Genomic DNA, 14342 nt, shown 5'->3' with positions numbered 1-14342 from the left:
CCTGTAAGTCCAAAAGGTCACATCATGTTTTAAAAGCTCTCATATTTTGAAAGGGGAAGCTGCTTGTGTCTTAGCCCACTGGTAGATCAGGTAAAATGGTTGAGATTGAGTAGAAGTTCTGGAGTCAATGACTTTACTCTTGGGTAAATGGGGTATTAACATTTACTACTTGGCTGCTGCATTTTCACATCAACCCTTCTTCCTTTTCCCTGACTCAATGAACCCTGTGCTCTTTTCTGCACAATTGTTTGGTTTCCACAGGGGGAATGGAGCATGACTGACTCAAATTAGGTTTGATGTTTAGGGAGCTGTTGTGAAAGTCATGAAGCATCTCAGGTGAAAAAGGATTTGAAACAGTCCTGCTCACTCCTGGGATAAATATTCTGACAAGTAGGTCCAGTCCTGTGTGTTTTCATGAGTTACATTCAGAAGAGAGAAAATGGAAAAGTTTGCTGAGAAAAATATAAAGCTCAAAAGATCTTACAAAGTAGGCAAGTCATCCTTCCTCTGTGCAAATAATAGAGATCACTAAAAAAACAGACAAACAAAACCCAAACTAAAAAGACTTTTTTTTCTATAAAAACTTTACTATATAACTCCTTAAATGAAGTGGCAAATGTTTTTTTATGACTGATTAAAAAAAAATATTATACCTATATTGTCTGGCTTACCTCATCATTATTTCATAATATTTTCATCAGTGGTTACAATATCAGAGTGAAATTGAAATGCATGCAAATTCTTAGGTCTGAAAATTGAAAATAAAAACACCTTCTGGTTGGTTTTTTTTTTCTGATCTTTGTTCTTTAAACGAAGTATATTTATACTTAATATACTGGGTAAAATATTTTCCTTCATTAGTGTACTAAACCTATGGAATGAAACACTTGCTACTAGCTTTTCAAAACCATAATTAGCTAAACCCACAACTGGAAACTAATCTGAGTAAGGACTACAGGATAATGAACTCTGAATTGTTTTATATCATGGTCAAGTCCGGAAAACAATTTTCTTCTTATTTCTATGTTCTCCTGTGTGTTAGGGACCTAGCCCTAGTCCCATTGGAGTGTGAAATACTTTCCCCTTAGAAAGGTGTTACAGTTCATGTTTGCACCCTCCTGACACACTCTGAAAGACAGAAGATTATACAAAAGACTGCATCAGTCCTACATGTATTTCTACCCACACAATATAATAATTCATGAAGTTATTATCAAGTTTTTTTCTAATGGGAACTATGCAAAAACACTAAGAACCATGCAACTTCTAGAACTTGTACTTTCATACAACTAACTTCTAGAACTTGTACTTGAACATTTGTGTTAAGCAAGAGTTATTAATTCAGTCAAATACAAATACTAAGTCATTACCGTATTGCAAATCTGGATTTATAATTGTAATCCCACTGAAGTAAATTAGGCTTAATTATGATTTCAGCTCAAAATTGCTGCAACAGTAGTGATTCTTTAAAAGGTTTGTTTACTAAAATGCTACTCATTTTTTGACTTGAATTGTAGATGATATAGATTCCATCAAAATCACATAAATAGTTACTTTCAAACCGCTTGTTAGGGTGAAGAATTCTGACACTGTTTTTGCAGTGACAATAGAGATTTGCTCTGAAATGGTGCTCAATCCATTTGAAGACAGTTTTTAAAATTTTTTCAATTACACTGTAATTGAAAAATCTTGTATTTTTCTAATACTTTTAGTCAAGGTTAATGTTAATTCTATATGAGAAGCCACACTTCAACTGGAGCTTGAGAGGGTTCCTAACATTTTAGATCCTGATTTTTAAAGACTAAACCCCAAATGATTTGACAGCAAAATTACAGCAACAAAAATAAATCATTATTTAAACTCTTTGAAGAGTCTTGCAAATTTCATAGTGGAAACATATTTTCTGTGAAGATAAGGATTCTAAAGCCACAATGAATCTATAAATGCTTGTGAAAGTGTTAAATATTAATACCAGATTCTTCCACTCTCCTACAAAATCTTAGCAAAACAGTATTTAAATAACTGAAGAAGATAGACTTTTACGGATTTAAGTGTCGGGGGGTTGTTTTAGTTTGGTTTTTTTTTGACTGCAACTGGTAATTTTTAGGATCTATTATTTGTGAATGCATAGTTTATTTCCCCCAAAAGACATCTGCACATCAAACTACTTAAGCAGTATTTAGTATCAGCTGATGGGGCAGGTGGGGGCGTGGGCGGTGGTGGTGGTAGTGGGTATGGTGGGGGGTGTCTATGGAAAACATATGTGTTGAATTCACTTGTTCTGAAATTTTTCAAAAGCCTTTTCTGATTTGTGTGTTGGATTCTGTTTATGAAATGGAGAATGCCAACTTGGTGTTCTCCCTTATATGATTCACCTCAGTAAAGAATGGGATGGGATGGGAAGTGTAAGTCCATGGCACGTGGAGGATGTTGTGTTCATTCTTTCTCTGAGATTCAGAGCAAGGATTTGAATTGCAATGTGCAGATCTCATCCACTGAATTTGGGGTCTGTGAAATCTCTCTAAGCTTTTCCAAATTGTAGATATGTGATATGCTTTTCATTAGATTGCCTTGAAACCTACATACAAATCTGTATTTTATGGTCTCATCGAACATAACTGGTAGATGTCGACAGGCTAAATGAGTTCTTCTTTTGTGCTGAAAAATAGGTTGTGGAATAATTTAAATTGCTACAAAAATGGATGTCAGCAGAGCTGGCTTAAGAGAAACCACTCTGAATGAATAAATATGATCCTGATACTTTTCACATGTACTGAATCCAGAGAGAGGGTGTCATGAAAGGTGGAAGGGAGAGTAATTCCCTCTTTCTATTGATAAGAATGAAGTAAAATTGCATTAATTACTTGATAATGTATTGTTATAGGATGCTGAAACAACGAAGTGTGCTTCATGAGTGATTTTGTTATGGCAAGGAATATTTATGCTCAGTCAAAATGTTACCCTTGCAATTGCTGCAGTGCAACTCAATTGCCTTTGTGGACCTCCAGAAAGCTGAAGAAGATAGAATAAAGGACTCTGCATTAGTTTGCTTAACTGCCAGCTAATTCTTTCCAGGGCATCTGTTGAAACTGTCCCAAAATGAGTGTGAAGAACAGATTTTCTTATAGTCTGTGCTATATGTTTCAGATATGGTCTCAGTGAATAGTCAAATTGGAACAGATTTTGTACAGACCAGTACATGCGTGCAGCAGCCCTGACAGGTTCAAGATGTTTCAGAGCAACTCAGCCCAACTGGCTGGATGGCAGCCAGTTGCCAGGCTATTGCACCTTGAATACACCTGGCATATTTTACATGTGAGCAAACAAGGATATGTATGAACCAAAGCCATGGGAAGTCACAGCCTTTTCTCTGCCTTGAGGCAGTAGCAGTTTGATGGAGTTCATGTTAGGTGGCCAAGAAGGCCAACAGCATCTTGGCTTGTGTCAGGAACAGTGTGGTAAGTAGAACTCGAGAGGTGATCGTCCCTCTGTACTCGGCACTGTTGGGGCCCACCTCAAGTACTGTGTCCAGTTTTGGGCCCCTTACCACAAAAAAGACATTGAGGTGCTGGAGTGGGTCCAGAGAAGGGCAACGAAGCTGGTGAGGGGTCTGGAGCACAAGTCTTATGTGGAGAGGCTAAGGGAGCTGGGGTTGTTCAGCCTAGAGAAAAGGAGGCTGAGGGGGGACCTTATTGCTCTATACAACTACCTAAAAGGAGGTTGTAGGGAGGCAGGGGTCGGTCTCTTCTCCCAAGTGACAGGCGACAGGACTACAGGAAACGGCCTCAAGTTGTGCCAGGGGAGGTTCAGGCTGGATATTAGGAAGAATTTTTATACTGAAAGGGTTATCAAGCATTGGAATGGGCTGCCCAGGGAAGTGGTTGAGGCCCCACCCCTGGAGGTGTTCAAAAGATGGGTTGACATTGTGCTGGGGGACATGGTTTAGTGATGTTTTTTTTGTCAGAGTTAGGTTGATGGTTGGACTAGATAATCTTGAAGGTCCCTTCCAACCTAGATGATTCTATGATTCTATGTGAAGCAATGCTCCAGAGGAATATCTTTCCATTACAGTGGCATTGGCAGGCAGTGAGGAAAGCTCTCTGAACTGGTAGCCACATCACTCATAATCTGTGGATGAATAAGGGCCTTAAGCTATTGTAAGGTTTGTTACTTTTCCACTACTAAATTGACTCAGGAGATGCCTTGAAACAGGTCTATCAGTGCAGGCAGAAATAAAAATAACTTTAAAAGCATTTTAAGACATGATAAAAACCGTATGAGGCAAATACATCAAACTCCAGCCAGAATGGGGGTTATGTCATTACTGTAATGTTGTTTGATTTTATTTTATATTTTTGTTTTGTTTTACAAAATTCTTTTAGCTCTCTTTGCTGCAGTGGTTTAATGTGGTTGTGAAAAACAGAACAGAAAATTTTTGCACAATTAAATTTCAGTATGTGTTCTGGTGACTTCTGGACATATGCATCCATTTATTTTTACTTATATTTACTGCTCCTTTTTGGCCTGAAGAAGTATTTTCAGTGCTTTTGAATCACTGACAGATATCACATGTATTGTCTTTGATGTTTCAAAAAAAAAATCAATAGGAGTAAGTATGTCTGTACAGTTTTCTTAGGAGCCTTAACAGGAAATCCAGCAGTCCGTTGTAGTCAAAAGAACCTCTCCAAATCCAAAGGAGAGGTGAAATACTTTTTAAAATACCTCTTGGAGAAAATGTGTGTGGTTTTGAGGGTTTTTTTCTTTCTTCTAGAGACATTTCTTGCTTAGGGTTAAGAATCTAAGTAGCACTTAATGATGAAAAGATGTAAATGAACACAGTAAGTACTTGAATATCAGTCAGTTATTTGGTGTTTTATTTTACTACTTTTTTCATTGAGTCATCTTCTTTGTCATCTTTTAAAAGGGGAAAAATAGTCTAAACAAATCCGACTGTAAATGTCAATCTTTCTATGCCTTTTTATTTTTGCTTTTTTTTTTTTTCCCCTGGGATCATAAGACACAATTAATGGACACATTGCTTGCTTGTAGTTCATAAGGAGAAAACAGTGCACGCACTAACAAGTCCCTAGTCATCTCTGAGAGATGGTTTGAATTTTGGGAGTAGATAGAAACTATGCAACATGGAATTATTGTTAACACCTTGGCCTGTAAACTGCACAAGCAGTTGAGGGAGAAGAGTTTAAAAAAGATTCCAATATCTCCACTGTAAACAAGAAAACAGATTTATCTAGTTTAAAAAAAAAAAAAAGTTTTAATGTGCCCAGCCTTCCAAGTAATGGTCTGAAAGAACATCCTGCCTGGGTGCAGTAGTTGAGGCAGTCTGAGGTTTTAGTGATTAGGTTGCATTGTAATTTTCGATATCTGGACCAAAACTCACATTTCAAGTCAAATTTCCATAATTTCAGTCAATAAGGATAAGAAAGAAGCATTGCATAATTTGAACACTTTATAGTTGACAAGAAAATGCAGTATTTAGAAAGAATACTCTTTCTAACAGTTTCAAGAAGCTGTTTTTGCAGTCTTTTAGAAGTGCTACTTTAACATTTAGTGAATGACAATGTGAGAAGATTACTCTTTGTGGGTGTTAACCTGATGAATGCTGCCCAAAAATAATTAATCCATAGACACCCTAAATGTCTGTGGGGGAAAAGTTGATTACTCAATTTGAATTGATGGTTTTGACACCAAAAGATTTGAATCATACTGTCATGATCAGCAGAGCAGTTGATACACTCAAAGATACCATCATCTTACACCTCTGTAAATTGTCTCTGAGCTTTTTCTAAGGAGAAAAATAAGTGAGAAAATATTTCATAATTGTTTCTCCTTCTCTTAGTGGCAGAGATAGTTTATGTTAGCATAGAATGTATATAAAACTATGATCTAGATAGCTGTGCTTATGGTAAGTAGGTAGTACTTTGCATTATCAGTGTGGAATATAAAATGGATTTTACACCAGAGATCCTTGGTATAATTACTTATAAGCAATGACATTGGTAGAGGACAATATGAACATCTGAGAAAAGTTTATAATTACTGGTATCATTTTGACTTTACTTTGAACTTAAATGTTTTCCAATGCATTTTCAGAGCCCTACGCCTTCACCATTTAACTTCATGTGCTGATTCAACTTATGGTGTCCTAATTGCCATTTATCACTTTCCCCTGTATAAATTTCTTCATTACATTTCATAATTGTAACATGAATGTAAAAAAAAAACCCACCCAAAAAAATCTTGAAACCAGGGCTTTGAAGCCTCTGGAGTGAGGATTGTGGAAGACTTCTAAGAGCACATAATGTACTCATGCAGATTGAACGAGTTCTCAGAGGGATTCTCACAAGTTAAAAGATATGTAGAGATAACATTTAAAAGGCTGTACAATCAGTTTCAAATTAAATTTGAATTGCTTTCAAACTTTTAAACCCCCTCCTTTGTTCCACTGTCTAGAAATACAGTTATCTCATATGCTATCTAAATTGCATGTTTTTCCTTCAAGGTATAGTACATTAGAAATTATACTTTTTCAGGTGAAATGACCTTTAGATTTGTATTGCCTGAGAAGATGAATGACCCTTGCTACTTGCTTTCATTGGCTCATTCTAACCACAGTTTGAACAGCCAACCATACTACATAACCAACTCCTGTGCTGCAGATCTCTATAGCGCTTTCCATAGTAATCTAATAGCATGGCAGGATGCAGTAAAATATCGAAATAAAGTATTGCTGTTTCTGTAGCAAAAGGAAGGTGCAACATTTTAAGCCATTGACTGACCAAAGTAATTAGAAATATTGAACAGAAGTCAGTTTTTGAGAGTATTGCACATTTACTTGATTTTATACAAATATTTATTTCAAACTGAAGGGAAAAATAACCACAGCTTTTGCATAACTGATTTATTCTGAAGTGATAGATTTTCACTGAATTTTCACTGAGTTTTTAGAGTTGGAAGGGACCATAAAGATCATCTAGTCCAACTCCCCTGCCGAAGCAGGATTGCCCAGAGCATGTTACTCAGGACTGCATCCAGGTGGGTCTTGAAAATCTCCAAAGAAGGGGACTCCACAACCTCCCTGGGCAGCCTGTTCCAGTGCTCTGTCACCCTCACCATAAAGAAGTTTCTTCTCATATTTGAGTGGAACATCCTATGTTCCACCTTGTGCCCATTTTATTTGTGGGGTTTTTTTAATTAATATTCTTTACAGTACACAGTATTTTACAATTGTTACAATATAGCACCTGAGTGACTAAGAGGATGCACAAAAGAAAGTTCCTTCATAGAAGATCCGTTCTGTTACTGTTTGCATATATGAAGGTTGAAGTCTTAAAATATTTTGGTTTATTTATATTTCAAAATTGATAATCACAGAATTTTCTTCGTATCTTATCTTCTGCAAGGCTCTTTTCCCATTATGTCTTTCTTACAAGTGTGTTTTGTGGTCCAATACTAAAAATCTTTCTCAAGAGACATTTAAGAAAAATCACTCTACTTAGTATTGGAAAGGAAGTTAGGAACTTTCACGATGCTTTCCTATAACTAGCCAGATATTTCTGTAGTAGAGCAATTGACAGTTTAACAGCTAAAAGAATTCAAGGAAATGTTGAATGGTTAGAAACTTATTTTATTTTTTGCAACTGGGGATGTGATAGGAAGATTGGAACTTGTAATTATGTCAGACACAGGATATTTTCCTCTAATGTTATCTCAATAGAACCTTCAGATATATGAATGTCATCAGTAGGTTTACCCCCTTATCCACATATTATATTTACTGGGAGATGGGAACTGACATGCCTGAAATATCTTTTCTTTTATTCTCCCAGTGACAGAGTTTATGTAGCTGACAAGAATCAGGTGGAAAAAAAATATAGCTGTGATGAAGACTCTGCTCAGATGTACTCTCTGCAGGTGAAGGATTGGACTAAAAGAGTAAAAACTTAAAAACACAATCTGGATGATGTGATGTTTTAAGGTTTCCAAAGATTAATTTTTGAAATTGGGTGAGGTTATTTTTGGAAAATTATTCCTGCTGTTATACACAGAATTAAAAAACAAAGGTCTTTATTTTGAAAGAAATACATGTACAGATATACTAATATCATATTCATAATGTCAAATCAGAAGATTATTTTAACTTGAACTTCACCTTAATGGAACAGCTCTCAGGCTGGAGCTGGCTTAAGCTCACTGATCGGTGCAATCATGCACTATCTACTGTCATTATTAATCATTTTTTGTACGTTGCTCATCACCTTTTTTTCTTTTTTGGATGAAGTATGTAACAAAAGTCTTAGGCAGCTGAAAGAGATGTGCAGAATAATAGATACTAGTGTGAAAAATGAGTTTACTGCACTAAGAACCTAACCAGGAAAGATAAAAAAGAAACTACAGACCTTTGATTCTAAATCTGTATCTTTCAGAAATAAGGAAACAAGTCACTTCTTAACCTAAGGTCTTGGTTTTGTCCAATTCTTTTGATTATTTGTTAAAGTTTTCATTTTACTCATTCTTTATACTCTCATTATTCAGCTCTATGTTATTTTCACATCACTCAGTCTCGGTGAGTTGTCTTACACCCTTCTTAACCCCCTTAAACTCTTTCAGATTAATATAGATTTTACATATATGATTGACTTTTCTATGCAAGACCTTATCTGTTTTTTTTCATGGAATCACAATAAGTTGCTTTGAAGAAAAGAGTAGGCACTGAAATGATGATTCCCTTGGCTTCAACTGCATACACCATCTGCATTAACCGACTGTGAGATGTGTTTAGTTCTGCTAAGTAGAATATGGAGCATATCTCCTGCCTCAGAAGACACACTGAAAGCATGTAAAATTTGTATTCTGCCATGCTTCAATTTAGAGCATATATTATGCTTTTGTTAATCTGCGATGTTATTTCCTCTTCAAGAAGAAAAAAATTCCCTGTAGTGTATTCCTTAGCTGTGAAGCTCTGTTGAAAGATGCTGTGTATGTATTTGTCAATGCATTTTATGTAGCTGTACTCATTTTCTTGGAAATAATGTAAAAGTTTCCATATGAGAAAGGTATAATTTATTACCCTTTATATAATGGGGGAGAAGTTACCACGTGTTTGTTTACCATATTCTCAGTGCTTTACGGTGGGTTGTGAGAAATTTAGAATTGATAAAAGCCTTGGAGATCTGTGCTTTAGTTAAAAGTTATCACTAGAGGAAAAATAATATCATACACCAAACAAACAGTAAGCCAACTGTGTCTAGGATCATATTCACAACCAGTGGATCAGATAGCTAGAACAAAGTGATTTATATTAGCTGAGGATATGGCTTCTTTGTTCCTGATTTCATTTACCTTGACTGTATTTTGAGAGCATATTTTTTTCTGTTCATGCACTGAATGCTTGCATGGATAAGAATGGAGGTAAACCTGAGGAGTTTTATATATATCCTATATGTATATCTGTGTGTGTATGATTTTTTTCCTAAAAAAAAATTTTAAAAAATTGTGCATGAAAATGTATTGGCTGTGTGAGAAGAAGAGAAAATAAAGGTCTTTATTTCAATGAGTCTTTGGATATGGAAAAAAAAATCTGTGCAAAGAATGCCAAGACATTCAAAATGAAGCTTGTCTCAAAGTCCCCTTTAATAACACATTAGCACTGCTGCTTTCAAGGGTGGCACATAACCATGACAATTACTGGAATTCTTCAGCTGAGCTTCCATAGGAGTTGGGATAGTGATCAATCTTCCTGAAATGCATTAACTGAACAAAGTTTGTATGGGGTAATCAGAACCTGTGCTACACCACAGGAAACCTATCAATGGAGTAATAGTACCTACCAGGAATCAGATTGTTGAAATAGGATTTTGTTTATAACAAACCCTGTAGGGAAAGTACATGAATGTTATCACAGGTAACTCTTTGTTTACCCTTACCCTGGCCAGACTTCTAAAATACCTAGTTGAGTGCAAGACAAGCATTATATAAAGTGTCATTCAAGACTCCAAAAATCATCTATAGTCTGTGACCTGAGTCAATAACCATTGGCAGGATATTTCTAGATATGGGAATTTCAACAATTTCCCCTTGAACACTTCTTAAGCCTTCAAAGTCTTCAGTAGGATTTCTAGTTACCTAAAAGTTCTGTCCAATTATAATTCCACTGATTTCAGTGCTTCAGTCATTATAAAGATGTATTGGACCTCATGGTAGATATTGACCTTGGCTTCAATTAGTCAGTGTGTAACTTTTAGCCTGACAAATCATAACAGTTAAGAAGCATTTTTAGTTAGAGAAATGGAAAAAGCCTCCTTCTGCTGCCTGGATCTGATCTTGGAAGACTTAAAAGATGCAAAAGTGAATAGTTATTAATGGAAGAAATAGTGCAGAATAATTTTACTTTTCATTCATATTTTAAATAAGTCTAAATGTAAACCAGCAAGAAAAACTCTGAATCTTGGAAACATTATCATACTACAAAGGCAAGACTCAGGTAGTCTGTTTTTATGGGTCAAGGAGAGGAGAGACTATCCACAGAATAAACTGATCTGTTTGGCAATTCTCCAAGAGGTGAAAATCCACTTCTCCTTAGAAGTAGTAAGAGAACAGTGACCTCATTTAATTTATTGCATTCTGTGCATCTTCACTCTTTCTCTCTGATCAAGCACAGGTCAACTCTTTGACTGGAGGTAAGAATAGCTAGTGAGAGGCATATTATCTACCTTTGCCCATACAAGTGAATAAGAGATTTCTGAAATTCCAGCTTTCTGAAAGTAGTTCTTTTTGTGACTGATTATTTTTTTTTCTCAAAAGAATGGATAAAGAAACAGAGTTTTTATTTTTGTAAATTTTTTTTTTTAGATTTGGGGATAAAGCTGGCATTGTTGAACCTACATCAACTGTGAAGAACCATGGCTTTTGACACTGAACAAGTATTTTCTAAAGGAATAATATAAAGAAAAGGTAGACAGTCAAGACAAAACAGATGAGTAAACATTCCCTTTATTCTCTATATAAGTTGCCGATTCACAGTTTGCCTCCCACAGAGTCCGTGCAATAAATGTGAGAAAAGTATTAACACCTTTTTATAAAAAATAAAAAAAAAAAAAAAAATCAGAGTACATGACAGAATATGACTTTTTTTCTCTTTACAGGAAATACTGTCAAAGCACTCACAGAGATATTTTGTTCCCAGCACTAAGCTTTCAATTTTAAGTTTCTGCTAGTTTTTAGGTATTGCTTATGATGTACTGCATATGACTTTCTCTAGGGAATTCTCCATTCTGAATCAACAGCAGTGTGCTGGCTGAAACTCCAGTGGTTATGTATGATAACAGTACCAATTGGTGGTGTAGATTTGTAGCAGACTGAAACATAGAACCTGTTATACTATGTACTATTAAAAAAGTAACATAATAAAAAAGACCCCACGTTCTGTCAAAGCAAATCCAGCTGGAGGGATGGTGGTAAAATTGTGTGTGTGTGTGTGTGTGTGCATGCACAACTATGTGATAGACACAGAGGAGGAAACTGGGCAGTGACAAATGAATTTAATTTCCTTCCATGAGAAGGAGCAGGGCTTATGGATTAAAGACTGACAGAAGATACAGAATGTTTTGACTCAGCTGCTTGATACTCTGTCTTGATTTTCTCATGAACCAGTTAGGGGAAATATAACCTAGAAAAAAATTGTTACAAAGTAAATTCGCAACCAGTTGGAAAACTGGACCAGGAGAGAGGTAATAATCGATTTGCTGTCAAAATGAAGACTGGCACTACATAACCACCTGTGATTCTGCAGGGATCTGGTGTGGTCTTTTTTTCTTTTACCCTTTTTTTCCTTTCTTTTTTTTTTTTTTTTCTTTCTTTTTTTTTTTCTTTTTCTATTATTTTTCTTTTTTCCTTCTTTCTTTTCTTTTTATTGTTGTTTTTACTTTTTTATTTCTTCTTTTTTCTTTCTTTTTCTATATTTTTCCTTTTTTTTGTTTTTTTTTTTTTTTTTTTTTAATTTTTGGTGTTTTCATGGATTATGTATTTTCTGGATGAATAGCAAACACTGCCTAAATTGTTGACACTCATCAAGAAGGGCAGCAACTGTGCTGGCTAATAAACATGTGAAACAACTGATTACTGGACTAGATGAATTATAAGAATAAATGTACAGTTCTGCACACATGTAGGAACAACGTAACATAAGTAAAGAGATGAGACACAATTGGTTCAGATACAGACTTTGGAAAAGAATATAGAGGGTTATTTGTAAATTTTATTTTAGTCACTAGGACATAACAATAATGATGCTGTTGCTAAAAAGACAAACATTCTTCTAGGCTGTATAAATAGGTGTATTTTTTATGATGTAAGAAATTATTTTACACCTGACTCCATAATGGTAACGTTTGCCTGTAGTATTGTGACCAATTTAAGACACCTGTACCTCAAGAAAGATGTAGACCTATTAGAGTCCTGAGAATCCAAATAAGACTGACTGCAAATCTGGAAATAATGATCCAAGAAGGGAGACTAAAGTAATTGAGGATGTCTAGAGAAGAGGTGAGTAAGAAAAACAGCAGGATAATATATTTTTATACAAAGTATTCTGCAAGAAGATAGGCAGTAATCTGCTTTTTGTGTGTCTTTACCTGCAATACAAACGCACAGGCTTTAAATGACAATGCAGAATGATGCATTTTGTTTGTGCAGAAAAAACTTCTATTACTAAAGGAGATGGATTAGGTAAACTGTGGAATACCCAATTTTTTAAGGTTCTTAAAATTAATTTAAATTATATGACCTTAGACATGCCAGGAAATTTAGAGGGTAGTTTTTAAAATATATTTTTCTAGAATTCTATGATTACAGTTGTCATAAACTCAAAACAAAAGTTCTGGACAGTATGAACATGGTTGCCTAAGCCCTCTGACATACTTGAAATCTTAGGAAGAGAAAAATGAGTGTTGACAATGTCTAATACTAGGGATCAATGCAAACTTATTTTACAGTAACTTCCTGGAAACCAGTTTCTACTTTTTTATATTTTAAAATTTATATTTTATATTTATATAAATATAAATTATAAATACATTATAAATTATAAATAAATTATAAATTTGTATTTTTTATATTTTATTTTTTATTTTTTCCTGCTTCGGCAGGGGAGTTGGACTAGATGATCTTTATGGTCCCTTCCAACTCTAAAAAAATCAGTGAAATTCAGTGAAATAGTTAAAGACCCCAGAGTACAAATATAAAAATCTCCAGATCCTTGTAGTAACTTCCATGCATTTTTATCTTTGTTTAACAAGAATGTTTAGGATTAAGGTACCCTACCTGACTGTGGTTTAAGCTTTGAAGTTTAGGGAGAAATTAGAGTTTTCTCTTTTACTATCTAAAAATACCTTGTCTTTCCAAAACTTTAATAAATACTAAAATGATTTTTTTTTTTTTTATTGTGGATATTCATACCACAGTGTTAACTCATACTTAAAGGGCAGTATCATAGCTGTTTTATTAATGAGGTGGGTGAATTTTTTTTTTTTTTTTAATTTGTTATATATAGAGAATGTTGTTCTATCTAATTTGTATTTCTGTTTTTTTCTGGCTTAAAAAAATATACCTCTTTGCTCACTACATTCATTCCACTTCTGCTCAATGTGGGGCTAACTTTATTTTTTTTTTTAATGCATTTTGTCATAATTTTTCCCATTCATTTGAAAATGCAGTTGTTATCCGTAATTAGACCACACACGAGAAGAGTCAGAGCTCAAAATCTATACAGATTGTTCATTTAAATTGCAAATATTTGTTCATAAAACAAAAGCAAAACTCGCTACCTAAGAGCTGTAATTTTTAATTCTAGCACTGTGATACTGAGTCTCTTCATTCTGTAGTTACATTAATCAAAGACATTGATCGGTGTTTAAGCCAAATAGTATGCAAATCAAAAAACTCATTCTCTAATTGCCTTATTGTGTTTATTGATTTATCCTATGGATATTTTACCAGAGAGCAGGTTGCAGATGTGAACTCATGACCAATCCTCGTCATATAATTATTCCTTCTTTTGTCACTACAACCAGACACCTGTAATAGCCCAACAGAAACAAGGAATAAACATTTTTTTTTGGTTTATTTAAGTGTAAAAATGGAAGTTCAAAAATCTACTCTTCACCTTATATTAATTTTGGCACTTACTAATAAGGCAAAAATGCAGTGCCTTCTTTGTTAATGCTTTACTTGAAAATAGACAACTTGCAAAACAAAGTTTTACAATCGAGGTGGTCTAGTTATGACTTTAAGGTTTTTGGTATAAATCATGTGTTTTTACAGATATC

Source organism: Numenius arquata, chromosome 4 (genome assembly GCF_964106895.1).
Source record: "Numenius arquata chromosome 4, bNumArq3.hap1.1, whole genome shotgun sequence".
In the NCBI taxonomy this organism is placed as follows: Eukaryota; Metazoa; Chordata; class Aves; order Charadriiformes; family Scolopacidae; genus Numenius; species Numenius arquata.
This window is presented reverse-complemented; position numbering follows the sequence as displayed.